The sequence below is a fragment of the Eptesicus fuscus genome, chromosome 14 (genome assembly GCF_027574615.1).
Source record: "Eptesicus fuscus isolate TK198812 chromosome 14, DD_ASM_mEF_20220401, whole genome shotgun sequence".
NCBI classification, from domain to species: Eukaryota; Metazoa; Chordata; class Mammalia; order Chiroptera; family Vespertilionidae; genus Eptesicus; species Eptesicus fuscus.
In genome coordinates, this window is record NC_072486.1 from 75,481,332 (window position 1) to 75,506,066 (window position 24,735).

Sequence of the window (24,735 nt, forward strand, 5' to 3'; positions counted from 1 at the left end):
ACCTGCCATCCATGTGCAGTTACACTGTGTGGATTTGTAGCAAAGCAAGGCAGCCCACTCCTGCCACCAGCCTCACCTTCTAGGCTAAGAAAGGCCCGCTGATCTCTGTGTTTCTCCTCCTATCCAGAACCAAAACCTTTTGGAGATGAATGATCCCAGCAATGTCCCCAACACACGCTCAATGTCACTGTCACAGACATTCCCAGTCATTACAGCCCGTTCCTCAGCCTGCAGTGCCCTGCTCCACCCACTGCCACTCCTCACCTGTCACCCCCTGAGGACCACCTTATGTTATCCTATTTGAAATATGAACAAGATCTCAAATGCCCTCCTGTCAATAGCTCCCTTGCCCTACCTTTCTTTCTCTAAAAACCTTGCATTTTAAAAATATATATTTGATTGATTTTGGAGAGGGAAATAGAGATAGGCACATCAATGATGATAGAGAATCATTGATTGGCTGCCTCCTGCAAGTTCCAAACTGGGAATCGAAACCTCCCCTGGCCCCTCTCTCCATCCCTCTCCAGGCCAGCAGCCCCCCCCCCCCCCCCCCGTGACTGCGCTGCACCGAAGGAAGGAGGAGGGGGGGAGGCGGGGAACTGCAGGGTGGCAGGGCCCTGAGGGCATCATCGACATCTGGCGTCTGTTCCTTCTGTGCCCTCCTCTCCTGACCCCGTCAGGGCCTTCGGGCCCAGATCAGCCCTGATTGCCTGCCAGGCCTAGGGACCCCACCCATGCATGAATTTCATGCACTGGGCCTCTAGTATTATATAATGTATTAATTATCTATCACCACATAATAAATTACATGCAAACTCAGCAGTTTAGAACAAGAATATTTATTACCTCACACAGTTTCTGAGGATCAAGAATCAGAGAGTGGTTCCACTGGATGGTTTAAGCTTAGGGTTTCTAAGGAAGCTGCAGATTATTGCCAGTCCCTCCTTGTCAGTCAGAGGGCTTAGTTCTCAGCACATGGCAGCAAGCCTCCCCCATAACAAGTCATAAGACAGAGAGAGGAGAGGAGAGAGTGAGTGGGAGGGGGAAGAAGGGAAACAAGAGAGGAAAAACAGATGTCTTGATATCTTCTATAACATACATACCATCACTTATTCCACATTCTATAGGCCACATGGACTAACTCTGATAAATACGGGAGGAGAAAAAACAATGGTATAAAAACAATGAGACAAGGATCATTAAGTACCTTTAAAGGCTGTTTACCACAACCCACCTTCTGGACCCCAATTAGTCATGTTTTTCTCATGTGCAATCAATTCTAAATGTGTAAATAGTAATGAATTCTTAAAGGTAATTAAGGGTTCTTTGAGGAGCATTTAAAATTACTGAGTCAATATAAAAGTGTATAATTTATGAAGAACATCTTAGAAGTCTGATTCTTAAACTGAGTATGACTCTCAAACTGACTACTGTTCTAAATATCTAGTGAATATTTATTAAGACACTGTTATTTGAAAGGATACACATAATACAGATATGAGACTATGCATTAAAATCTCAGGCTAAGTACAAAAGAGGAAAGAAACAGGAAAAATGGAATGGAAGTGCTAAAAATGCAAATGTGCTTCAAAGAGATGGAAAAAAGAGAAACAATAAGATGTGCATTGGCAAAGATGTAGACATGTAGCTCGATGTGTACATATCAGAATAATGGGGAAAAGGGGTTGGCTATTTAGGTTTGTCTGGTTCTGGAGAGTATTACACATCAGGTTAGGTTGTCTTTAGTCTGGTGGTAAGCCAGCTTAAAATAATGGATGTATATTAGGAAGAGAAAAATGGCCTATTGGGAGTTACTAAAAGCCTAACAGAGAATAAAATTTTACAATTTGTGGCAACATTCCTTTTAATCAAATACTAAATAACTTAAAATTCTAAAATAATATGTTATATGAATTTTAAATCAAGAAATTTAAAGTGGTGTGGCAGACAGACTCTAGGGTGGCCCCAATACTCACGCCCTCCCATTCTTTGTGGGCAGGGCTATGACTTGCTTCTAACCAATAGAATATGAAAAATGTTATGAAATGTCACTTCAATGATTATGTTAATACACATATCCACATTCTATATACATGCTATATATATATATATATATATACACATATATATATACATATATATATATATATGTATATATATATATATATTATATATATGCATTACATACATACATGGCTCTATCTTGCTAGCATAACAAGCATAACATAGAGACTCTTCGGCTGGTGGTAAAGAAGCAAGTTGCTATGATATGAACTGCATATGAGGAGGGCCACTTGGATGGGAAACATGGAGCCTCTAGGAACTGAGGTTTGCAATCCTACAATTACAATGAACTAAATTCTGCCCAAACCCAGTGAATTTGGAAGAGGACCCTGCTCTCCGAACAAAATGCAGTCTAGTCCATATTTTAATTACAGTCTTGTGAGACCCTGAGCTAAGCCCTGCCTTTTCTCCTGACCTGTGGAAACTGGGAGATAATAACGTATCTTGTTTTAAGCTTTAAAATATGTTTCATAGCAGTAGAAAACTAATACATTTCCTAACCAAAACACAGAGAACAAGCACATTTACAGAATTAACTCATTTTTCCATTTATTGGACCAAAGTAGAATGTTATAGAGGATATTTGCCTGGTGGCCTGTATAATACAGTCAAACTTTGAAACTAATAAAATAGGGAACGAAACAACAAACTTTTTTTTTAAATGCTTACTATGCTCTGTGGTTCTAAGATCAGCTCTGTATAGTGGATACTATCAGATCTATTTTCTAGATTCAGAAATTAAGGATTAGAGAGTAGAAATTATTTGTTCAAAGTTTCACATATGGTAGTCTTATTTTGCAACCATAACTCAATCCTAGGCAAACTGATTTTCAAGCCGGCATTCTCAAAGCTATACACCAGAGCCTCTCTCTTTGCAGTCTTGTTTACTCTGCTTTTTCCCAAGAATGTCAGCACATCAAGTATTTGAATCGCTGACACAGTCCCCCTCAGCCAAACAGCTTTCTATATAGTTCATTTACTTTACAGTAACTTAAAAATTACAGCAAATATTTTATCATGTATGATGCCTAATTTTTAATGAATTAGTTATGAAACATAACAGTTCTTATAAGTATGTGAATAAAGTTTTTTCTACTCCATTGAAATAACTAAAATGAATATTTTATTTGATTTAATACTCTTACAATGGAAACAAAAAATTGCAAATATTATGAAGTAAAACACACACACACACACACACACACACACACTCACCCAACTACTCGTTTACCCATATACACATTCTCAGTTGTGTTTTATGAAACATTTTAGCTCACAATTTAGAAGTATAACTTAGGGCAGGTTATGTACCTGCTCTGAGAGATAAAATGAGGATAATACAAAACAAATTGTTGGAAAATAGGAAGATCCCACCTAGTATTCCTTAGGGATTTTGGGGTAAGAAAACAGAGGAGTAGACAGGGAAGAAGAAAACTAATATTTGTTGAAAATAGCTATGTATCAAGTGCTAACTTCTTACAATCCAAACAGTTACATCTGTCTTTCATTCTACTATTTGAAAACTGAGGTACATTTCTTTTAGTAAATTAACCAAAGTTTATTAAATAAAAACTAACAACTGACTGCAGGAATGCAAACCCTTGTCTACCTGACTCTCAAATCGTTGCTTCTAAACATAATTTTATTCTTTTCTTATCGTAATACCTCCAGTTGTAGGGTTCATAATTCTATATATTTCCAAGAAAAAAGCACTTTTTCAGAATGCATTTTTCTATTAAGATGAACCATTGGCATTATGCACATACATTATTTACACCTATATGTGGTTGGACTTCATTTAAAAATATTAAAAAACTGCTATTATAAGCATCTGACTAGAAAAAGTATAATTAGCAACCCAGAAGCAGTTCTGAGGACTAACTTCCAACATAATTATGTTCCCTTTTGGGAAGAAGTGTCTTTATTTTATAAAAATCATTTATTTCCTTAAATTTTTTCTTTCAAAGTTTCATGATGTTCATTGTCAGGTAACTCCAGCTAATAAATTTAACCCCCTCCCCGCTATTATTAAAGCAAATGTCCTATTACTCCAAAAATGAAAATTTAAATATTAAAATGCCTCACAAAGATAGAATATATCACCTAACCATTATCTATAGTAAGCATAAATTATGTACATAACCTAGAAGAAAAAGACTAAGCGTTAGCACACATGGGTTCTAATAATACCTAATTCTTTAGTATTAATTGTAAAATCATAACAAGTTATACTTTTCCAAAATCGTTTAAATTTTCTTTTAGTCTCTCCACATCCTAAACAAAGGATAATAATGTCAGCCTTACTTACACCATAAGCAATGCCAGAATAAAATTGAGTTTAAATAAAAGAATAAAATGAAGTAAAAATATGCCAACATGCTCTAAAAACGTAAATTAATATGGAATCAATTTGTTTGCATATTTGGCAAAATAATAAAGTTGGTCCAAAACAGGAAAAAGTACACAGGCAAATTAATAGGTAAACTACTTGAAAAATATTTGACTGTATAATTCTAGCTCATTGATAAAAATCTTTCAGGGAAGAGATGGAAATTTTAGAAAAGGGTGGAACAATGTAGGCAGAACAGTGACGATCATGAGGACAGTCTTACACGGATGGTAAAACTCCTTGCTAAAAGAGCCTCAGGTGGAGTGGAGTGGGAGGGACAAGAAAAAAAAAATTCTGAAGAAGCCAGGGCAGCATGGTTTCCTTCTTTTGAGAAGTAAAATCTGTGAAGATAAGTGATATAAACTCCTCACCCAAAATTATTTTTGTTTTCTTTTTGAAATTATATTATTACATATTTGGCCACCTATGACATACTGCTTGATTGATACCACAGTTCAACAACGACATAAAAAACTAATATTACAGAAACATTATATATTGAGTAATAATGGGAAATAAAAACTGCATCTCTTGGAAATGCATCACACATGGTCTTTGTGGTCCTTGCTTTGGACCAAACAATGGATTTAAAGTTCTCTAACTTGATATAGATACCAAGGAAAACTGCCATTAGATTTGAAGAAGTGCAACATTAAAAAGAAAACAACAAATAAACAAAGAAGAATTCATAGACACAGATAACATTATGTTGGTTACCAGAGGGTTGGGGTGTGGGAGAAGTAGTAAAGAATAAAGGCAGTCAAATATATATATATATATATATATATATATATATATATATATATAGTGACAGAAAAATATTTGACTTTGGGTAGTGGACACACAATGAAATATACAGATCATGTATCATAGAATTGTATACTTGAACCTATATAATCTTAACCATTTCACCCCAATAAATTTAATTTTTAAAAAATAATTAAAAAATACATTTTTATTAATATTTTTTTTTTAGGGAGAGAGAGAAAGGGAGAGGGAGAGAGGGAAACATCAATGAGAAAGAACCATCCATTGGTTGCCTCCTGCACACCCCCTACTGGGGATCAAGCCCACAACCAGGAATCAAACCAGCGACGCCTATGTACATGGGACAATGCTCAATCAACTGAGCCACACCAGCCTGGACAACAAATCCTTTCTAAAGAGTGACTTGCTGGGTCTCAAAAAGTTCATAAGAAAAATCAAACTCCCCCCAAAAAATATTTCAAGTTTGCTAATCACTTTATTTTTGGACATTTCCAGATGCCCTCAAAGCTTCAATATCAACCAAATCTTAATAAAATAACACTAAAAGCATCTGAATAAAAGGCCAGCATAATGGTGACAGAAAATACTCCAAGTGCTTTTCTTGCCTAATTATTTCAAAACCAAATTCACATTCTGCCTCAATTTATGTTGATTTTTAAAACAGTGAGACTAAGTTTAATAGTGAGAGAGAGCACAATGAGGCGTGAAATGGGAAGTCCAAAAAAAGACACAGTGGTAAATATTCCTATTGCCGTACTTGAAATCGTTCACTGATAACTTTTTTAAACCTTTGGGTAAAGATACTTAACCAAAAAAATTAAAGAATAAAACAAATTAGAATAAAAAACACAAAAAAACAGAATTCAACACAATGAACAAAAGAGAATTATTACCAAAAAACACTTACCTATTTTGTCCAGATCTTCTATAAGACTTCTAGGTCAACCTTGATATGCTATCCTACGTAAATCCAATCCCAGCATCACATTAGAATAGCCCTGTTAACAGAGACAAAATAATTGTTACTGCTTTAAAAATTAAATTTAATTTATGTCATAATTAGTTCAATGACTTCATAGAACATAAAACATAGTCAACCTCAAATAAAGATAATTGTTAATGCATTCATTACTTTGTGAATCTTCAAGCATGTATGAAATGCTTTTGTACATTTTAATTTGAAGAACTTTAAATCCATTGTTTGGTACAAACTAAGGACCATGGAGACAACATGAGATGCATTTCCAAGAGATGCAGATTTTATTTCCTTCTCTTACACTGATTTGGAAAGTTTGAATTTTTGGTGATAAAATTTTAAATGTATGATGACAGAAGTTGATTTGACTTTGGGTAGAGGGCATACAATGCAACATACAGATCATGTATCACAGAAATGTACACATGAAATGTGTATGATCTTATTAACCAATGTCATTTCAATAAATTTAATTTAAAAATTTTAAATGTATATAATAAAATTATTTATGTCTCAAGTTTATCAATTGAAAACATGATTGATTTCTATTGCCTTTAAAACCACACTTAATGAGCTTTGTAGGCCTTTACACAATTAACAAACTGGTAGTGAGCATTTTCTTCTTATAATCAAAATGTAAGCATTATCACCTTAATACTTATTAGAATTTATATATTCCAGATCCATTTCCTATTTAACCACTCTCCCTGCCTCTTCCTTCTTTAAACTGAATGATTCAACTCATACCTTTCTTAGGCTAAAATAAGTGTTCTGAAGGTCCAATAAAATTATAGGAGTTAGCATTGTATAGATGTAAATGGGTTTTGACTCACACACCTATTGTAATTGATTGGTAGTGACCATATGGAAAGCAGTATGGAGACTAAATCTGAATCTGCAGCAGGAAAGAATATTGTGTTCAATTAGCAATATCTGCCATAAGCATTAAAAAGATAAATGTCATCATATGCCATCTTTGTTTAACATTTAGACATTTCACTAACTTTATTTAAATTATTTCCAAACATTTTTGGCTAAAACTCCTATCTTCCAATAAAATCTTACTGAAGGGTAGACTATTTAAACAGATAAAAATCAAGCATTCTGGTTGAGTCCGCAACCCAAATACTCAGTCTCATTACTATTATTTCCCCAGATACTTTGGGGGTATTTCAAAAAGCCTTAAGTATTCAACAAAGCATAACTCAAAACCATTATTTTAGTTAATCATAGTATTAGGGTAATTCAAACACAGAAATTACAGTAATTCAAATTCTATTACATTGTAGCAGTCTTTGTCTAGTGCCTCTGTAGTTATATTTATCTTTTTTTAAAAACACGATTTAGGTGGATTTTTCTTGGATGTTGTCATAAATCATGGCAATTTACTCATAAATACCTAACTACTACACTCAATAATAAAGTTTTGCACATGAGCAGGCTCCTTTGTGTTAATTATTGTCCATAATTATTTCCTGCCTGCTATATAAAACCAAAAGAAACAGAGATCTTATTAACATGTGGCAGTCTAAATTATTTCCTAACTCAATATGGCTTGTTTTTCTTTACCCCTATTCCTGAATATAACTTTTCCTAAATTATTCCCATATTCATGGATATAATTTCCCTAAGTTTCTCTTAATTTTTCTATAAATTATATGTCTAAAAATAATCACAAAACCAGTTTTAAAAGCATATGCTATAAAAGTACATTTATCCTATATAATAAAAGCCTAATATGTTAAGTGTCTGGTCGTCCCATCATCCTTTCTATCAATCAAAGCGTAATATGCTAATGATATGCTAAGGCCACTCAACCACTTGCTATGATGTGCACTGACCAACAGGGGTCAGACACTCTGACCAGTAGGTTAGCTTGCTGTTGAGATCCGGCTGATCAGGACTGAGTGAGAAGGGCTGGGCATGCCCTGGAGCCTTCCCACGTCCCTCCCTGGCCCTGATCATGCTCTGGCGGAGTCGCTTGGCCTGGCCTGCACCCTCTTGCAATCCAGGACCCTTTGGGGAATATCAGAGAGCCAGTTTCAGCCTGATCCAGCAGGCCAGGCCAAGGGATACCACTGGTGCACAAATTCGTGCACTGGGCCTCCAATATCAAAATAAAATTTAAAAAGTGTAAAGAGAAGGAATCAACCATTCCAACTATTAGGTTGCCAGTGTGGGTGCAGGAATATAGAGATCAGAGGTAAATCCACATATCAACGAGCTATATATAGTAAGGGAAATATCACCAAGTAAAAGAAAAGGTTGGTGTTCACTCATTGTATGGAGAAAGAACAATTGTCTTGGAATATGACAAAAAATAAAACTAGCTTCTTATACAAATTTAATTCCAATGAGATTAAAGAGTTTTAATGTGGAGCACCCCTTCACTTTTTCTCTCTCTTTTTTTATCCTTTCTCTTTCCTTTCTTTTCCCCCTTTTTTATTTATCTTCTGTATCTATATGCTTTATTGATTTGTTATTATTCTAGTTTCTATAATTTTGTTCCTATATCTAATTTTCCTCTTCTCTTTCCTGCTCATTTTTCCCCCCTCTTTTCTTTTTCTACTGCTTTCTTGTCTTTTTTTCTTTTTCTTATTTTGGGTCTATCTGTTTACTATTATCCTTTTCAAAATTTTTTCTTCCTCCTTTATTTTAAACAGTTTTCCTTTCCTTATTCCCCTAATTCTTTATTCTTATTTCCTTTATTTCAGCTCTGCACACACATATTCCTTTTTATCCTCCCCCCTTTTTTGTTTGTGATTTTTTGGTCTGTTTTGTTATTTTTCTCCTTGTATTTTAATTTCTTTATTGTCTTCTATCATTCTTGCTCTCTTTTCTCTTTCCTAATTCTCTCTTCTCTGGTGGTTGCTTTTGTTGTTGCTGTAAGGGTCTGTGTATGTTTTTGTTTTTGTTTTTCTCTTTTGTTTTGTGTTTAGTTGTGTTGTATTTTGTTCTGTTCTGTCAGTATCTCCACAATAGTTCCTGTGACGTGGTTGGGAGTGAGCCACATGGTCAGCCAGCCTAAGAGGAGACTCCATCCATGAATGGGACAATGACACTCAAGACTGAACTACAACAGGAGAATCCAAGCAAGGAGATTTCCTAGAGCACCCAGCTCAGGAGATATAAGAGATTGCACCACTAGGTCCCACAAAGCACCTACTACATAAGACTACCCTATAAAGTCTGGGAGGCATAGCAGTTTGATCTGATACATAAAAACAAATATAAAGGGACAGAAAAATGGGGAGACAAAGAAACAACCCCAAATGAAATAAAATGAGGAATCACCATAAAATGAACTAAATGAAATGGAGACAGGCAATTTATCAGGTAAATAATTCAAAGTAATGGTAATAAGGGTGCTCAAACAACTCAGTGAGAACTACAAGCAACTTAATGAGAATTATAAGGGACTTAATGAGAGCTACAACAATGTGGAAAGAATAAAAATAAAGTAACAATAAATAAGAATTCATTGGAAATGATTAATGACATAGCTGAAGTAAATAAGACTCTAGAAGGATTCAATAGAAGACTAGATGAAGCTGAAGACCAAATTAGAAGACTAGGTAGCAAAAAAAAAAAATCATTCAGAGCAGCAAATGGAAAAAAAATTAAAAAGCAGGAGGAGAGTCTAAGGGAGCTTTGGGACAACATGAGAGTTATATTTTCAAAGCTAATTTTTTAAAAAAAGTAGGTGACTATTTTTGAGACTTAAAAGTAAAAAAATGATTCTGAAATAAGACTTTAAAAATATAAATAATAAAGCATAAAATTGATGAATGTTGCTTCATAAAATAAGAATTTTTCAGTGAAGAATAGGCATAGATAAATTTCATAGACAAACTGAGAAAATGCCTAAAACTAATAAGCAGTTAATATTAGAATATATACTAAGAAGAAGCTAATAGAAAAGTGAGCAAAAAACCTGAAAAGACAGTTTCTCAGAAGGAGAAGCCAGAAGAGCTATCCTATATAATAAAAGTGTAATATGCAAATAACCAAACAGTGGAATGACCGGTCAGTGGAGGGCGAGTTTGTTGAACAGGCAGTGCCAGGCCAGCCAAGGCGTGTGCCAGCAGACAGAGGGAGGGGACAGAGATTGGGGGGGGGGGATGGTAGCGACCAGCTGCGGCAGAGTGGCGATGGAGGGGGGTGGGGTCAGCCACTTGCCGGCCAGCACTGTCTCCTGATAGGCCTACCCAGTCACCTCCCGCAGAGGGAGGCCAGACTGTGGGTTAGGCCTGTTCTGGAAGTGGGCCTAAGCCATCAGTTGGACATCCCCTGAGAACTCCCAGACTGTGACAAGGTGCAGGCCAGGCTGAGGGACCTCTCCCCACTCTGGGTGCAAGAATTTTTGTCTCTAGTTGAGTATATTTTAAAATGCTCAAAATCATTAGTTGCCAGAAAAATGCATATTAAAAAACCAATGAGATAACACTTTATGTTATCAGCATAGCATAAATTTGATTTCTGAATTCTGCCAGTGTTGACAAGGATACAAAAAGATGAATGAACACTATCTTGTTTAGTGCTAATGGAAGCTTACACAATACAGACTTAAAACCAATTTGGAAGATCTAATATTTTACCTGTTCTTTATAAACACAAAGAAAACCTATGCAGAACTCTACTGTAGTATATATTAGCTTAGATATTATGTCAAGTTTTTATTTATATGTCTTTCTCTCCCATTTTCATTACTCAAAATTAAGGTTGAAAATTGATAAGTGAAGAAATAAAAATAAACATATAATTTAAAATTAAGGATGTAAACACCAAACGTTTGTTGTCTCTGTGTAGTTGGATTGGGGTGGGAAGGTACAAGACAGAGAATTGCTATTTTTCATTATAGTAAGCATTTGTTTCATTTGATTTTTTAGCTCTGTGCATGTATTTCTTGAATAAAAGTCAAATTTAAATATAAAAGAAATTTCAAGACACTAACTATAAAAATAAAGAAAGAACATTTCACCACTTTAACATACAAATTTTTATTTAAATAAGTAAGTATTATTTTTGTAACAAAGTTCAAGAAAGAAAAAAAAGAGATTACTGATCACAGTGATCATAATGATCATTTAATTATATACCAAATGATCACTTAAGAACCAAATGATCAGTTAATTATACAACAACAAAATAAAACTCTATCAAAACAACAAAAACTTAAGCCATTAAAGGAAAATAAAATCAACTGGAAAACACAAAACCAGCAGTAGAGAAGCTAATGAGAATTTTCTTACATATACTATACACATGCCAATATGTCGAGTGGTTGCTGACTATTCCCGGCATTATCCAGACTCTGAGATAAAGCCATATATCTGCTCTCATGGAGTGTGAAGTATAATAAGGAATATAGAAGGGATGATACCCCAGTCTGCTGAGAAACATTGTATGTCTTTGTATATATGGGCAGCACCCAATATAAGCCAAGACAGCCAAATACTTTCCGGATAAAAGAAGGACCTCTATGCAGTTCACATTTACAAGAACTCCCTTTCTCAATTACTTCTGACCTTTTAAATTGGCTTACACATTTATTTAAGGTTTAATATGGTAGGGAGGAAAGCATCATTGATATTACCAGAGTTTGACCTGTCTTCTTTCAAGAAATGTATTATATAAAATGAACAACTGCTAGGTGGTTTAGTTTTATTGTATGTATGTACATATGTATGTATTTCTATGAACTTCTTGATACTAAAAAAAATATTAAGTTTTCTAATATGTTACTTGGACCTCTTTGCTAATACATTCTACTTTACTATTGTGTGTGTGTGTGTGTGTGTGTGTGTGTGTGTGTGTGTTTTGCTAATCCTAACCCAGGATATTTTGATTTTTTTCCATTGACTTTTAGAGAGAATGGAAGGGCACGGAGAGAGAGAGAGAGAGAGAGAGAGAGAGAGAGAGAGAGAGAGAGAGACATCAATGTGAGAGAGACACTGATTGGTTGTTTTCCTCATGCGCCCCAACCAGGGAGGGGGATCACACTTGCAACCCAGGAATCAAACCTGTGACCCTTCGGTCTGCCGGCCAACACTCTAACCACTTAGAACCAGCCAGGGCTACTCTACTATCTTCTAGTTAACAAAACTGGAGATATGTTCTAAAAGAAATACTATCATTTTAATTGTTTTTTTAAAACCAAAAAGAAAAAAATTACACAATATAAAGCTTACTTGTAAAATAGGTATCTATTCACTTCTAATGCAAAATAGCATAATACAAAATTAATCTCAAGATTTGAAGGAATGTACTGAAAATTCTAAATAATAAAAGCCTAATATGCTAAGTATTCAGTCGTCTGGTAGGCTGTTCAACCAATCAACGCATAATATGCTAATGATATGCTAAGGCTGCTCAACCTCTTGCTGTGACCACCAGGGGGCAGACAGTCGACCTGTCGACCAGTCACTATGATGTGCACCAACCACCAGGGGGAAGATGCTCCGACCAGTAGGTGAGCTTGCTGCTGGGGTCTGGCTGATTGGGACTCAGTGAGATGGGCTGGACATGGCCTGGAGGCCTCCGGCGGTCCCTCCCCGGCCCCAATCATGCACAAGTGGGGTCCCTCGGCCTGGCCTGCACCCTCTTGAAATCCAGGACCCCTCAGGGGATGTTGGAGAGCCTGTTTTGGCTCGATACCGCAAGCCAGGCCAAGGGACCCCACTGGTGCACGAATTCATACACCGGGTGTCTAGTTTGAAATAAATAAAATAGATTGTTACATAGGTCATAATGTGTAATTGATATTCAAAAGTAAAAATTACACTAATATTTTAAATACAGTTTTTAAAATTGTTGACATAATTACCAATGCCCCACATTCCTTCCCCCTCTTTTGCTCACCTCCATCCAGCTCTATCCCTCCCCTGACTTTTACCATACTGTTGCCTGTGTCCAGTGGCTCTGCATATATGTTCTCTAGCTAATCCCTTCACCTCCCCTGTGGAATATTTCAGTCTGTTCCTTGTACCCTTGCCTCTGGTTCTTTTTTGTTCATCAGTTTATTTTGTTCATTAGCATCCACACATAAGTGAGATCATATGGTATTTATCTTTTTTGGGCTGGCTTATTTCTCTTAGCATAATAAACTCCAGGTCCATCTATACAACACAAAAGGTAAGATTTCCTTCTTTTTTACAGTTTCATAATATTCCATTGGTAAACAACATATCACAGCTTTTTTTATCCACTCACCTACTGAAGGACACTTGAACTGTTTCTAGATAATGGCTATTGTAAATAATGCTGCTATGAACATAGGGGTGCATATATTCTTTATGACTGGTGTTTCTGGATTCTTAGGATGTTTTCCTAGGAGTGGGATCACTGGGTAAAATGGTGGTTCCATGTTTAATTTTTTGAGGAAACTCAAAATTGCTCCTCTCCACCAGGTTCCCACCCTGCCACAGACCTTCATCACCTTATTGACTGTGTCCACAGAAAATGCATATATGCATATAAGATCTTTGTTTAATCTCTTCCTGCCACCACTCTCCTTCTCTCTCAGATTCGTCAGTCTGTTCCATGTTTCTCATTCTATTTTATTCACTAGTTTATTTTGTTCATTAGCTTTCTTGTTTATTTTCACTTATAAATTCAATTGTTGGTATGTATGTATTTATTGCGATTGTAATGTTCACGTATTTTTTTTATCTTTTTCTTCTTCTTAAAGAATATCCTTCATGTAGTACATGAATAACATTTCATGTATTACTGGTATGGTGGTGATGAATTCCTTTACCTTTTTCTTGTCTGTGAAGCTTTTTATCTGACCTTCAATTTTAAATGATAGCTTTGCTGGGTAGAGTAATCTTAATTGTAAGTCTTTACTATTTATCACTTTGAATAATTCTTGCCACTCCCTTCTGGCCTGCAAAGTTTATGTTGAGAAATCAGTTGACAGTCCTATGGGTAGAACCGTTCCTTGTAGGTAGCTAACTTCTTTTCTCCTGCTGCTTTTAAGATTATCTATTTTTCTTTAACTCTTGGCATTTTAATTATGATGTGCCTTGGTGTAGTCCTTTCTGGGTTCCTCTTGTTTAGGACTCTCTGTGCTTCCTGGACTTGTAAGTCTATTTCTTTCTCCTGATAGGGGAACTTTTCTGTCATTATTTCTTCAAACAGATTTTCAATATATTGCTCTCTCTCTTCTGCTTTTGGCACCCCCATAATGTAAATGTTGGTATGTTTGAAGTTGTCCCAGAGGCTCCTTACACTATCTTCATATGTTTGGATTCTTTTTCTTTTTGATCTTCTGATTGGGTGTTTTTTGCTTCCTCATATTTCAAATAGTTGAATTGATTATCGGAATCCTGTACACTAGTGTTGCATCCCTGTAATTTATTCTTTATTTCAGTTAGTGTTTGCTTAATTTCTGAATGGTCCTTTTTCATGTCTTTGACATTCTCACTAAGATCCTTAAAAGTCTCACTAAGTCCCTTGAAGCTCTCTTTGAGTCCCTTGAAGTTACGCAAGGATCTCTTACTCTTTGAGACAGCATGGAGGGATATTTTATGCTAAACAAAATAAGACAGTCAGAGAAAGACAAATATCATATGATCTCACTGATATGTGGAATCTAATGAACAAAATAAACTGACAAGCAAAACAGATCCAGAGACATGGAAGCATAGAACAGACTGATGAATCTCAGAGGGAAGGGGGGAGGTGAGGAGGGAAAAGATTAACCAAAGAACTTATATGCATGTATGCACATCCTATGGACACAGACAATAGTTTGGTGAAGGTCTGGGAAGGGTGGGAGTAGGGTGGAGGGGGCCAATAGAGGGAAAAAGGGGACGTCTGTAATACTTTCAACTATAAAGATAAATTAAAAATTAAATAATAAAAACACTTTAGTTTTTATTGTTGTTTTTGACTAAAAGTATAAGATTAAATTAGAAGAAAAAATTGCAAAGAAAATTTCAAGAATGCTACTACTAGAATTAATAAAGTAGGTTTAAGCAACTGAGATTATACAGACACATAGGTCTGATTTTCTTTCACATTCTTCATTGTAGTAAAAAGTGCATGAAACTTAAATGTGTTTTCTTTCTTATTCCTCTTCTATTCTCTTACTCATTCCTCCCTATTTTGGTAATCCCCCCCCTTTATACTTCCTTCATATAAAAAAATGATTAACTCATCTTCCTCCAATGCTGACCAATAGTTGGTTTTACTAATACAGTTACCAAGTTTAAGAGCAGATCAACATTTATGATCCTCAGAAAAAATCCTTGGTTCTATATTTTCTCATTTTGCTTTCTTATTTTTGGTGAAAAGGAAGTTTTATTTTCAGCAAAATAAGCATATTCAAGTATGTAAACAAATGTGAGGCAGGCAATGTAAAGAACTCCAAATCAAGAAAAGTCTTTTAAGCTATGTTAAGAAAGATTTAGTAAATGGCAGTTCAGGATTTTCCAGTCATTTGAGGGATATGTAGCCCCAACTACATAAGGAGTCTGATAACCCTGGATGACTTGGGTTTTTCATGTTTTCTCTACCACTTGTCAAATGATGCCATCCTCAAATCTCTTCTTTAGAAAATGCATAGTTCTAAATAATTGGACTTTCTGGTTGACTTTTAAATAAAATCCTGAAAATTCAATTTTACAAATTATCTTTCTTTGCATTCAGACTGGTAAGAATATTTTCTCTTTCTTTTCAAAATTTGAACACAGAAGCAGTCCTTATCCTCAGGCCATGCATGTGGTTAAGCTATTGTAACAAAACAAAACAAAACAAAACAAACAAACAAAAATGACAATCAAGAAAAGTACCTACCACAGAGTAAGGTCTCTAAATATTCCTCTGAAAATGGATGGACAAATGAAAGATAATTACTTTGAAAACATATGGGTCTAGTTATAAAATGAAGTAATCTCTGATGGACAATCTTAATTTTATCCCTACTACTGGTGAGGGGAAACATAATTCTGAAGCGCATGTTCTTGTTGATCGTGATGAACAATAATAGAAAGATCAAGAGGCTTTAAAATATACATGTTAAAAACTGTATTAATTCATTAAGAAATTTATATTAGTAGGATCATAATTTAATGATATAAATTTTGAAATAAGCACAATAGGATCATGTAATTTGTGTATCAAATATAAACTAAGAATAGTCTATACTAACAGTATATACTTATTTAGTGGTATATACTGATAAATAAGGAGGAGATCCTTAACTCTTACTTTTACTTTTTCATTAAGCATTTTAAATTTCATTACAAATGTAAAATACTTTCCTTTTCAGAATTATTTTTATTACAAATTATTATTTTCTTGTCTTTGTATCCCTATTTAAAATATCAACAATATTGTCACCATCATCAGCTAGTTATTGCAAGAAAAGAGAGCAAGGGAGAGTCAGACATAGCTGAACATATTCAGCTAGGAAGCTACAGTTTTACACCCCAAGAAATCACAGCATTGTCCCTCTACAGCAGCGGTTCTCAACCTGTGGGTCGCAGCCCACAGGTTGAGAACTGCTAGCAGGGTCGCCTAAGACCATCAGAAAACACAGATATTTACATTACGATTCATAACAGTATCAAAATTACAGTTATGAAGTAGCAACGAAAATAATTTTATGGTTGGGGGTCACCACAACATGAGGAACTGTATTAAAGGGTCGCGGCATTAGAAAGGTTGAGAACCACTGCTCTAAGGGAACTGTGTGTGTGGGAGACAGAAGCAGGGAGAGATAAGCACATGCAATCAAGTAAAAGTGGCACGGGGGGAGGCATGCGGGGGGTATGGGGACATGCCTGACCATAAGGGTTTGTCAGTCTAACCTGGGAAAGGGGTCACTGGACTCAGCAGAAGCCCAGGAAAGCTTGGGACACTGATTGGTTATTTTGAAAAAGCTTCTGGTTCCTCCCAAGCTTGAGAACACATAGTTCCAGGTGATCAAAGAAGCTTCTCTCTTTTGCTCAGGACTGCACCTGAGCACTCAGCTTTTCCTTTAGGTTTTCTCCTGCCCAGAGGCATGTGACCATGCAGGTATAGAGGACACCTGAGGTCTTTGGAAGACTGTGTGGGACCCGAGGGAATATGAAGTGGAGACTTTGGACACTGGCCTTTGCTTTGGCCTTGTTGAAGACACGGTTGTACTATTGCCATGGCAGGAGGGAGTAATATAGGACATTGGGAGCCAGGAGAACTCTTTCGATATTACATCACAACATTTTGCCACATCCACATCACAATCCCCCGTGCATGGATCCTTGAAATGTTTTTCTCCTGATCCCATGGAAGAGTCCTGTTTTCGACCAACAACAATATGACTACTGTCTAAACCAGTGGTTGGCAAACCGCGGCTCGCGAGCCACATGCGGCTCTTTGGCCCCTTGAGTGTTCTAACGCCACTTCTTCAAAATAGACTCACCCAGGCCGAAAACCGACTTCTGCGCATGGGCCATGAAGTTTCAATCACACTGTATGTGTGTGCCCGCACGTGGTATTTTGTGGAAGAGCCACACTCAAGGGCCAAAGAGCCACATGTGGCTCACGAGCCGTGGTTTGCCGACCACTGGTGTAAACAATTTACATTTATTTACAACTATATATTAGTCTCCTGCTACATGTCTGGCTGTACCCTAAGCTCTAAACTATATCAAACTCTTTATCAGCAACTTCTCAGTAACTGGTACATAAAAATATGCATTATTTGTTTATTTATCTAGAAAATCCAGTTGCAAATGACATGACTTAAAAAATTAAAACAAAGAAAATATCTTTATGGAATGTTCAGCTAGCCCTAAGGAAATCAAACTTTTATGACTGCTACTTAAAATATAAGTAAAGAGTTGTATGTCAATTATATGTCTACAAAAGAAGATACAGACAAACACAATGATCTCAATGATCTAGTGTTGTCTTTACACAATGCTAAATCATTAGTCTGATTTTACCTCACATAAACAAACAAATAAATAAATAAATAAATAAATAAAGGAGAGGTATTTCTCCATTGTTGATCATGGGTCCTTTAAAATATATACTCAACAAAATATATACTCAATAAAAGAAAAAATTATTTCCTCACCTTTTTCATGCCTCCTGTAATTTAGCACTACTAATCTATAAGCAATGGATATCAAGAAACAAATACTAGAACACACACCCACATGCATGCACACACACATACACATACAACATAGAATTCCTGATTAGACCTACATATTATATTTAAATTCTTTCTTTAAAAAGAGTACTAGTGACATAGAGTCACAGTACCAAAAACAAGTGACCTCCTTCCATAGAAGTTGTGTCTTCTGTAGATACCTTGGTAATCTGAAACTGATTTTCTTCTTTTAAACCTATGAGAGGTAGGGATTTTACCAATCATCAAAGTGAATGGTGACACCAACAGTACACACTAAAGAAACAACAGTTTCAAGGACAACAGAGGCAATAGTTCTAGGATCACAGCCCTAGTAAAAAGGATTTGACTGTTTTTACCTGTGATGTTATTTTTTAACCCTTTGCATTCACTTGCTTTTTTCTCGAGCTGCTACTGATGCTACATCCGAGTGCAAAAGGTTAAAACACTATATTCTGACAAATATCCTATCTAATAAAAGAGTAATATGCAAATTGACCATACCCCACTATACCCACAAGCCACGCCCACCAGCCAATCAGGAGCGAGTATGCAAATTAACCCAACCAAGATGGCTGCAGCCACGGAGTGAGCAGGAAGCTTGGGTTTCCCCGGCAATGGAGGAAGCCAAGCTTCCTGCACACCATGGCCCAAGGGAAAACCCACCCTGATCCAGGACACCCTCCAGGGCAAACCAGCTGGCCCCCCCCACCCCCATGCACCAGGGCCTCTATCCTATCTAATAAAAGCGTAATATGCAAGTTGACCATCACTCCAACACACAAGATGGCTGCCCCCATGTGGTCAAAGATGGCTGCCCCCATGTGGACACAAGATGGCCACCACAAGATGGCCAGCAGGAGAGGGCAGTTGGGAGGGACCAAGCCTGCAGGGGAGGGCAGTTAGGGGTTACTAGGCTGGCAGAGGATGGAAATTGGGGGTGACCGGTCCTGCAGGAAAGGGCAGTTGAGGGTGACCAGGCCTGCAGGGGAGGGCAGTTAGGGGAAATCAGGCTGGCAGGGGAGCAGTTAGACATCAATCAGGCTGGCAGGGGAGTGTTTAGGGGGTGATCAGGCTGGTAGGCAGAAGCAGTTAGGGGCAATCAGGAAGGTAGGCAGGTGAGCAGTTGGCAGCCAGCAGTCCTGGATTGTGAGAGGGTTGTCCGACTGCCCGTTTAGGCCCGATCCCAGTCGGACATCCCTCGAGGGGTCCCAGATTGGAGAGGGTGCAGGCTGGGCTGAGGGACACACACCCCTGTGCACGAATTTCGTGCACCGGGCCTCTAGTTGTATATATTTGTTGACAAAATGCCTAATACATGGCTTGTATTCAAACTTAAGTAGTAGTTTTCAAAACGTAAGCATTTTTGTACTCAATCTGAATTTTTAATCTGAATTCCTATTTGCCTGGGTTTTGGTCAAATAAATGTGTCCTAACATTACCCTGCATGTGAGAAAAATTTCTTATTGAGCAAATATCTATAATCACATAACAACCTTAACTCCATGTCCCACCTGGCAGTCCATAAGAACAGTGCTTTGATAATTTCATTACAATACATTCCATAAATGAAAAGTACATATGTTCATGCCCATCAATAGATAGATGGATAAGTAAAATGTGTTCAGGCATACAATGGAATATTCAGCTTTAAAAAGGAAAGAATTTCTGAGATAAGCTACAAAATAGATGAATCCTGAAAACATTGATGCTAAATAAAATAATCATAAAAGAACAGATATTTAGGTCCTGGCATAATAGCTCAGTTGGATAGAAATTTTCCCAATATGCCAAGGCTGCAATCAATTTACCAAATATAGAGTTCAAAACAATAGGTTTAAGGATGCTCAAGGAAATCAGTGAGAACAACAAGGAACTTAGTGAGAAACAAAACTACATGAAAATGGACATAGAAACCATAAACAAGAACCAGTTAGAAATGAAGAATACAATATATGAAATGAATAAATACAGTAGTAAAAAATAAACAGTTGGTTGGATGAAGCAGAGACCAAATAAGCTACCTAGAAGACAAGGTAGAAAAAACATGCAATATGAGCCACAAAAAAAAAGAAATAATTTTTAAAAAATTGAGGATAGTGAGATAATCTGAAAGAGAAAAACATCTGAATCATGAGGGTACCAGAAGGATATGAGAGAAAGCAAGAGACTGAGAACCTATTTGAAGAAATAATGACAGAAAACTTACTTAATCTAGTGAAGAAAAAAGAAACACAAGTCCAGGAACTGCAGAGTCCCACATAAGATGAACCCAAAGAGGCCCACACCAAGCACATCATAATTAAAATGGCAAATATTACAAACAAAGAGAGAATCTTAAAATCAGTAAGAGAAAGACAGTTAATTACCTACAAGGGAGATCCCATAAGATTATCAGCTGACTTTTCAACAGAAACTTTGCAGGTCATAAAGGATTGGCATGAAATTTTCAAAGTGATGAAAAGCAAAGCCTACAACCAAGGCTACTTTACCCAGCAAGGTTATAAATTTCAAATTGAAGGAGAGATAAAGACCTTTCCAGAAAATACAAAGCTAAAGAAGTTCATTGCCATCAAACCAATATTACAAGAAATGTTAAAGGCTCTTAAGAAAAGAAGGAAAAACAAACAGAAGAATGTAGTTATAGAGAATAAAATGGCAATAAATATGTACCTATCAATAATCATTTTATTTTTTTATTTTTATTTTTTTATTTTATTTTAAAATCTTTATTGTTGAAAATATTACATATGTCCCCTTATTTCCCTATTGACTTCTTCTAGCCCACCCCTGGCCCACACCCAAGGCCTTCAACACCTGTGTCTGTTTCCATGGGTTATGCATACATGCATACAAGTTCATTAGTTGATCTCTTCCCAGCACCCACCCTCCACTGCCTTCCCTCTGAGGTTCCACAGTCTGGTCCATGCTTCTATGTCTCTGGATCTATTTTTGTTTGTCAGTTTATTTTGTCCATTAGATTCCACATATGAATGAGATCATGTGATACTTGTCTTTCTCTGTCTGGCTTATTTCACTTAGCATAATGTTCTCCAGGTCCACTCATGCTGGTGCAAATGGTAAGAGTTCTTTCTTTTTTTACAGCTGCATAGTATTCCATTGTTTAAATGTACCACAGTTTGTTTTTATCCACTCATCTGCTTCAATAATCACTTTAAATGTAAATGGTTTAAATGTTCCAATCAAAATACATAGGGTGGATGAATGGATAAGAATACAAAGACTCACACATATGCTATCTATAAGAGACCCACCTTAGAAGTAAATGGATGGAAAAGAATATATCATGCAAATGAGAAAAAAAACAAAACCTGGGGTAACAACACTTATATCAGACATATTAGACTTTAAAAGGGACTATAATAAGAGACAAAGAATGACATTACAAAATGGTAAAGGTATCAATCCAACAAGAGGATACAACACTTGTAAAGAGTTATACACCTAACATAGTTGTGACTAAATATGCAAAACAAATCTTGCTAGACATAGAGAGATCAAGAATAACACAGTCATACTAGGGGATTTTAACACCCCATTGACAACAATGAATAGATCTTCCAGTTAGAAAATCAAAAAGGAAATAGTGGCCTTAAGCGATACACTACACCAAATGTATTTATTGATATTTTCAGAGGTTTCACCCCAAATCATCAGAATATCAAGTGCACATGGAGCATTTACTAAGATAGACCTCATGTTCCAACACAAAACAAGACTCAATAAAGTTAAGACCATTAAAATCATATTAAGCATCTTCTCTGACCATAGAGGTATGAAAGTAGAAGTCAATTACAAGAAAAACAAAACAAAACATGAAAAGTCCTGGACTGAATGGCTTCACAGGTGAATATTACCAAATATTCAAAAAATAACTAACACCTATTCTTCTAAAACTATTCCAAATTTATTTTTAAGAGGCTCCCAAACTCATGTTAGGAATCTAGAATGGTTCTAATTTCAAAACCAGATAAAGACATTGCAAAGAAAGAAAATTATAGTTTAACTAGAAGCCCAGTGCATGAAATTCGTGCTCTGGAGCAGGTGTCCCTCAGCCTGGCCTGCCTCTTCTCAGAGTCCGGGAGCCCTCAGGTGATGTCCTACTGATGGCTTAGGCCCGCTCCAAGCATCAGTTTGGCCTCCCTCTGCAGCAGGTGACCCTGTGATCAGGGAAAGGCAACGCCTCCATCACGCCTCTGCTGCTGCCACTGCCAGCCGCAAGGCTGCCTGAGCCTTGGCCATCATAGCCACTGTGGCTTGCCTGAGCCTCACCAGGCCCTCATTGCCTGAGCCTCAGGCCCTCAAAGTGGCAGTGGCCATCCGTGGCTTGCTGGAGCCCCAGACTGGCCCTCGGCAAGTGACAGCAGCCATCGGCGGCTTGCCAGAGCCCCAGGCTGGCCCTGGGAAAGCGGCAGCAGCCATCGGGAGCACTCAAGCTGCCACCGCCCTGGGGGAGCATAGGCCACCCTCCACTGGGCCCCGCCTCCCCCGCCCCTGTCCCCGCTGCTGCTTGCCCAGAGCTGGCCCTGGACAAGTGGCAGTAGCCATCGTGTCCCCAATGCTGCAAGTCCCCGACCACCTGCTGTGCATGCAGCCTGCTGACAGCGTTCTGACCAATTTGTATATTACCCTATTAGATATCCCTGAGGAACATAATGCTAAAATCCTCAAAAATATTAGCAAACTAGATCCAGTAATACATTAAAAAGATCATACACTACTATCAAGTGGAATTTATTTCGGGGATGCATGTTGGTACAATATCCACAAATTAATAAACATGATACAGACATTAAAATAAAAAAGTACATGATCAGATCAATAGATGCAGAAAAAGCATTTTATAAGATCCAGCATACATTTATGATAAAAACTCTCAGCAAGTGGGAACAGAGGGTACATACCTCAACTAACCAAGGTCATATATGACAAGCCCAACGCCAACATCATACTCAATGGGCAAAATATAAAATTGTTGGCCTTAATATCAAAAAAAATAAGAAGGGGATGTCTACTTTCACCACTTCTATTTAAAACAGTACTGGATTTCCTAGAAACAGCAATCAGATAAGAAGAAGAAATAAAAGGCATACAAACTTGAACAGAAGAAGTGAAACTGTCACTATTTGCAGATGGCATGATACTCGATATAGAGAATCCTAAAAAATTCTACCAAATACCTATCAGAACTGACAAATGAATTCAGTAATGTAACAGCATACAAAACAAATATCCAAATATCATTTGCATTTTTACACATCAATAATGAACTTTCAGAAAGAGAAACTAAGAAAACAATCCCATTTGCAACTGCATAAAAACAAAACAAAACAAAAAGAAAGCCTAGTATCTGGCCTCTGTGGCTCAGTGATTGAGCATCAACCTCTGAACCAGGATGCTATGGTTTGATTCCAGGTCAGGGCACATGCCCAGGTTGCAGGCTCAATCCCTAGTAGGGGGCATGCAGGAGGCAGCCCATAGATCAATGATTCTCTTTCATCATTGATGTTTCCATATCTATTTCTCTCTGAAATAAATTTGGAAAAACATATTTTAAGAAATACCTGGGGCACTCTTTCTCCTGGGAGCACACCCATGTCTTTCCTTTCTGCCTCCTCCTCCCCCTCCCAGCCCTGGACACATTAATTATATTTTTAAAAATACCTAAGAATAAATTTAACTGAGGATGTAAAAGACCTGTACTTGGAAAATTATGAGACACTGAAGAAAGAAACAAAAAATACAAATACTTTGAAGCATATACCGTGTTCATGGATAGGAAGTATTAACATCATTAAAATGTTCTTTCTATACAAAGCAATCTATAGTTTCAGCACAATTCATACCAAGATACCAGTGGTGTATTTCACAGAACTAGAAAAAATATAAGGTATTTTAAAAATGTATATGGAACCACATAAAACCCCAAAAAGCAACAGGAATCTTGAGAAAGAAGAACAAAGTTGGAGGAAATATGCTAATATCAAACTATATGACAAGGCCAGAGTAATCAAAACAGCATGGTACTCATATAAAAACAGACTTATAGATCAATGGAACAAAACAAAGAGCCCAAAAATAAACCCATGTCTTCGAGGTAAATTAATATTTGAAAAGGGAGGCAAGAAGATACAATGGGGTAAAAAGTTTATTCAATAAATGGTGTTGGGAAAATTGGACATATAATGTGCAAAAAATGAAATTAGACCAACTCTTTACACTATGCCCAAGAATAAACTCAAAATGGATTGAAGACATAATGTATGACTCAAAACCATAAAAACCCTATTAAAAACACAGGTAGTAAAATCTTGGACATTTCTCAAAGTAATATTTTTTCTAACATATCTCCTCAGGCAAAGAAAATAAAAGAAAAAAAATAAACAAATA

At 36.7% G+C, this 24,735-nt stretch overlaps 1 protein-coding gene across 1 annotated transcript in view; it reads right to left on the minus strand.

The window, feature by feature from the left end:
• Positions 1-24,735, minus strand: part of FOXP2 (forkhead box P2) — a 579,029-nt gene that overhangs the window by 446,524 nt on the left and 107,770 nt on the right. The window contains exon 2 of the mRNA XM_054725917.1: positions 6,129-6,219. The gene's annotated coding sequence lies outside the window, so the exon portion shown is untranslated. The remainder of the gene's footprint in view (positions 1-6,128; positions 6,220-24,735) is intronic.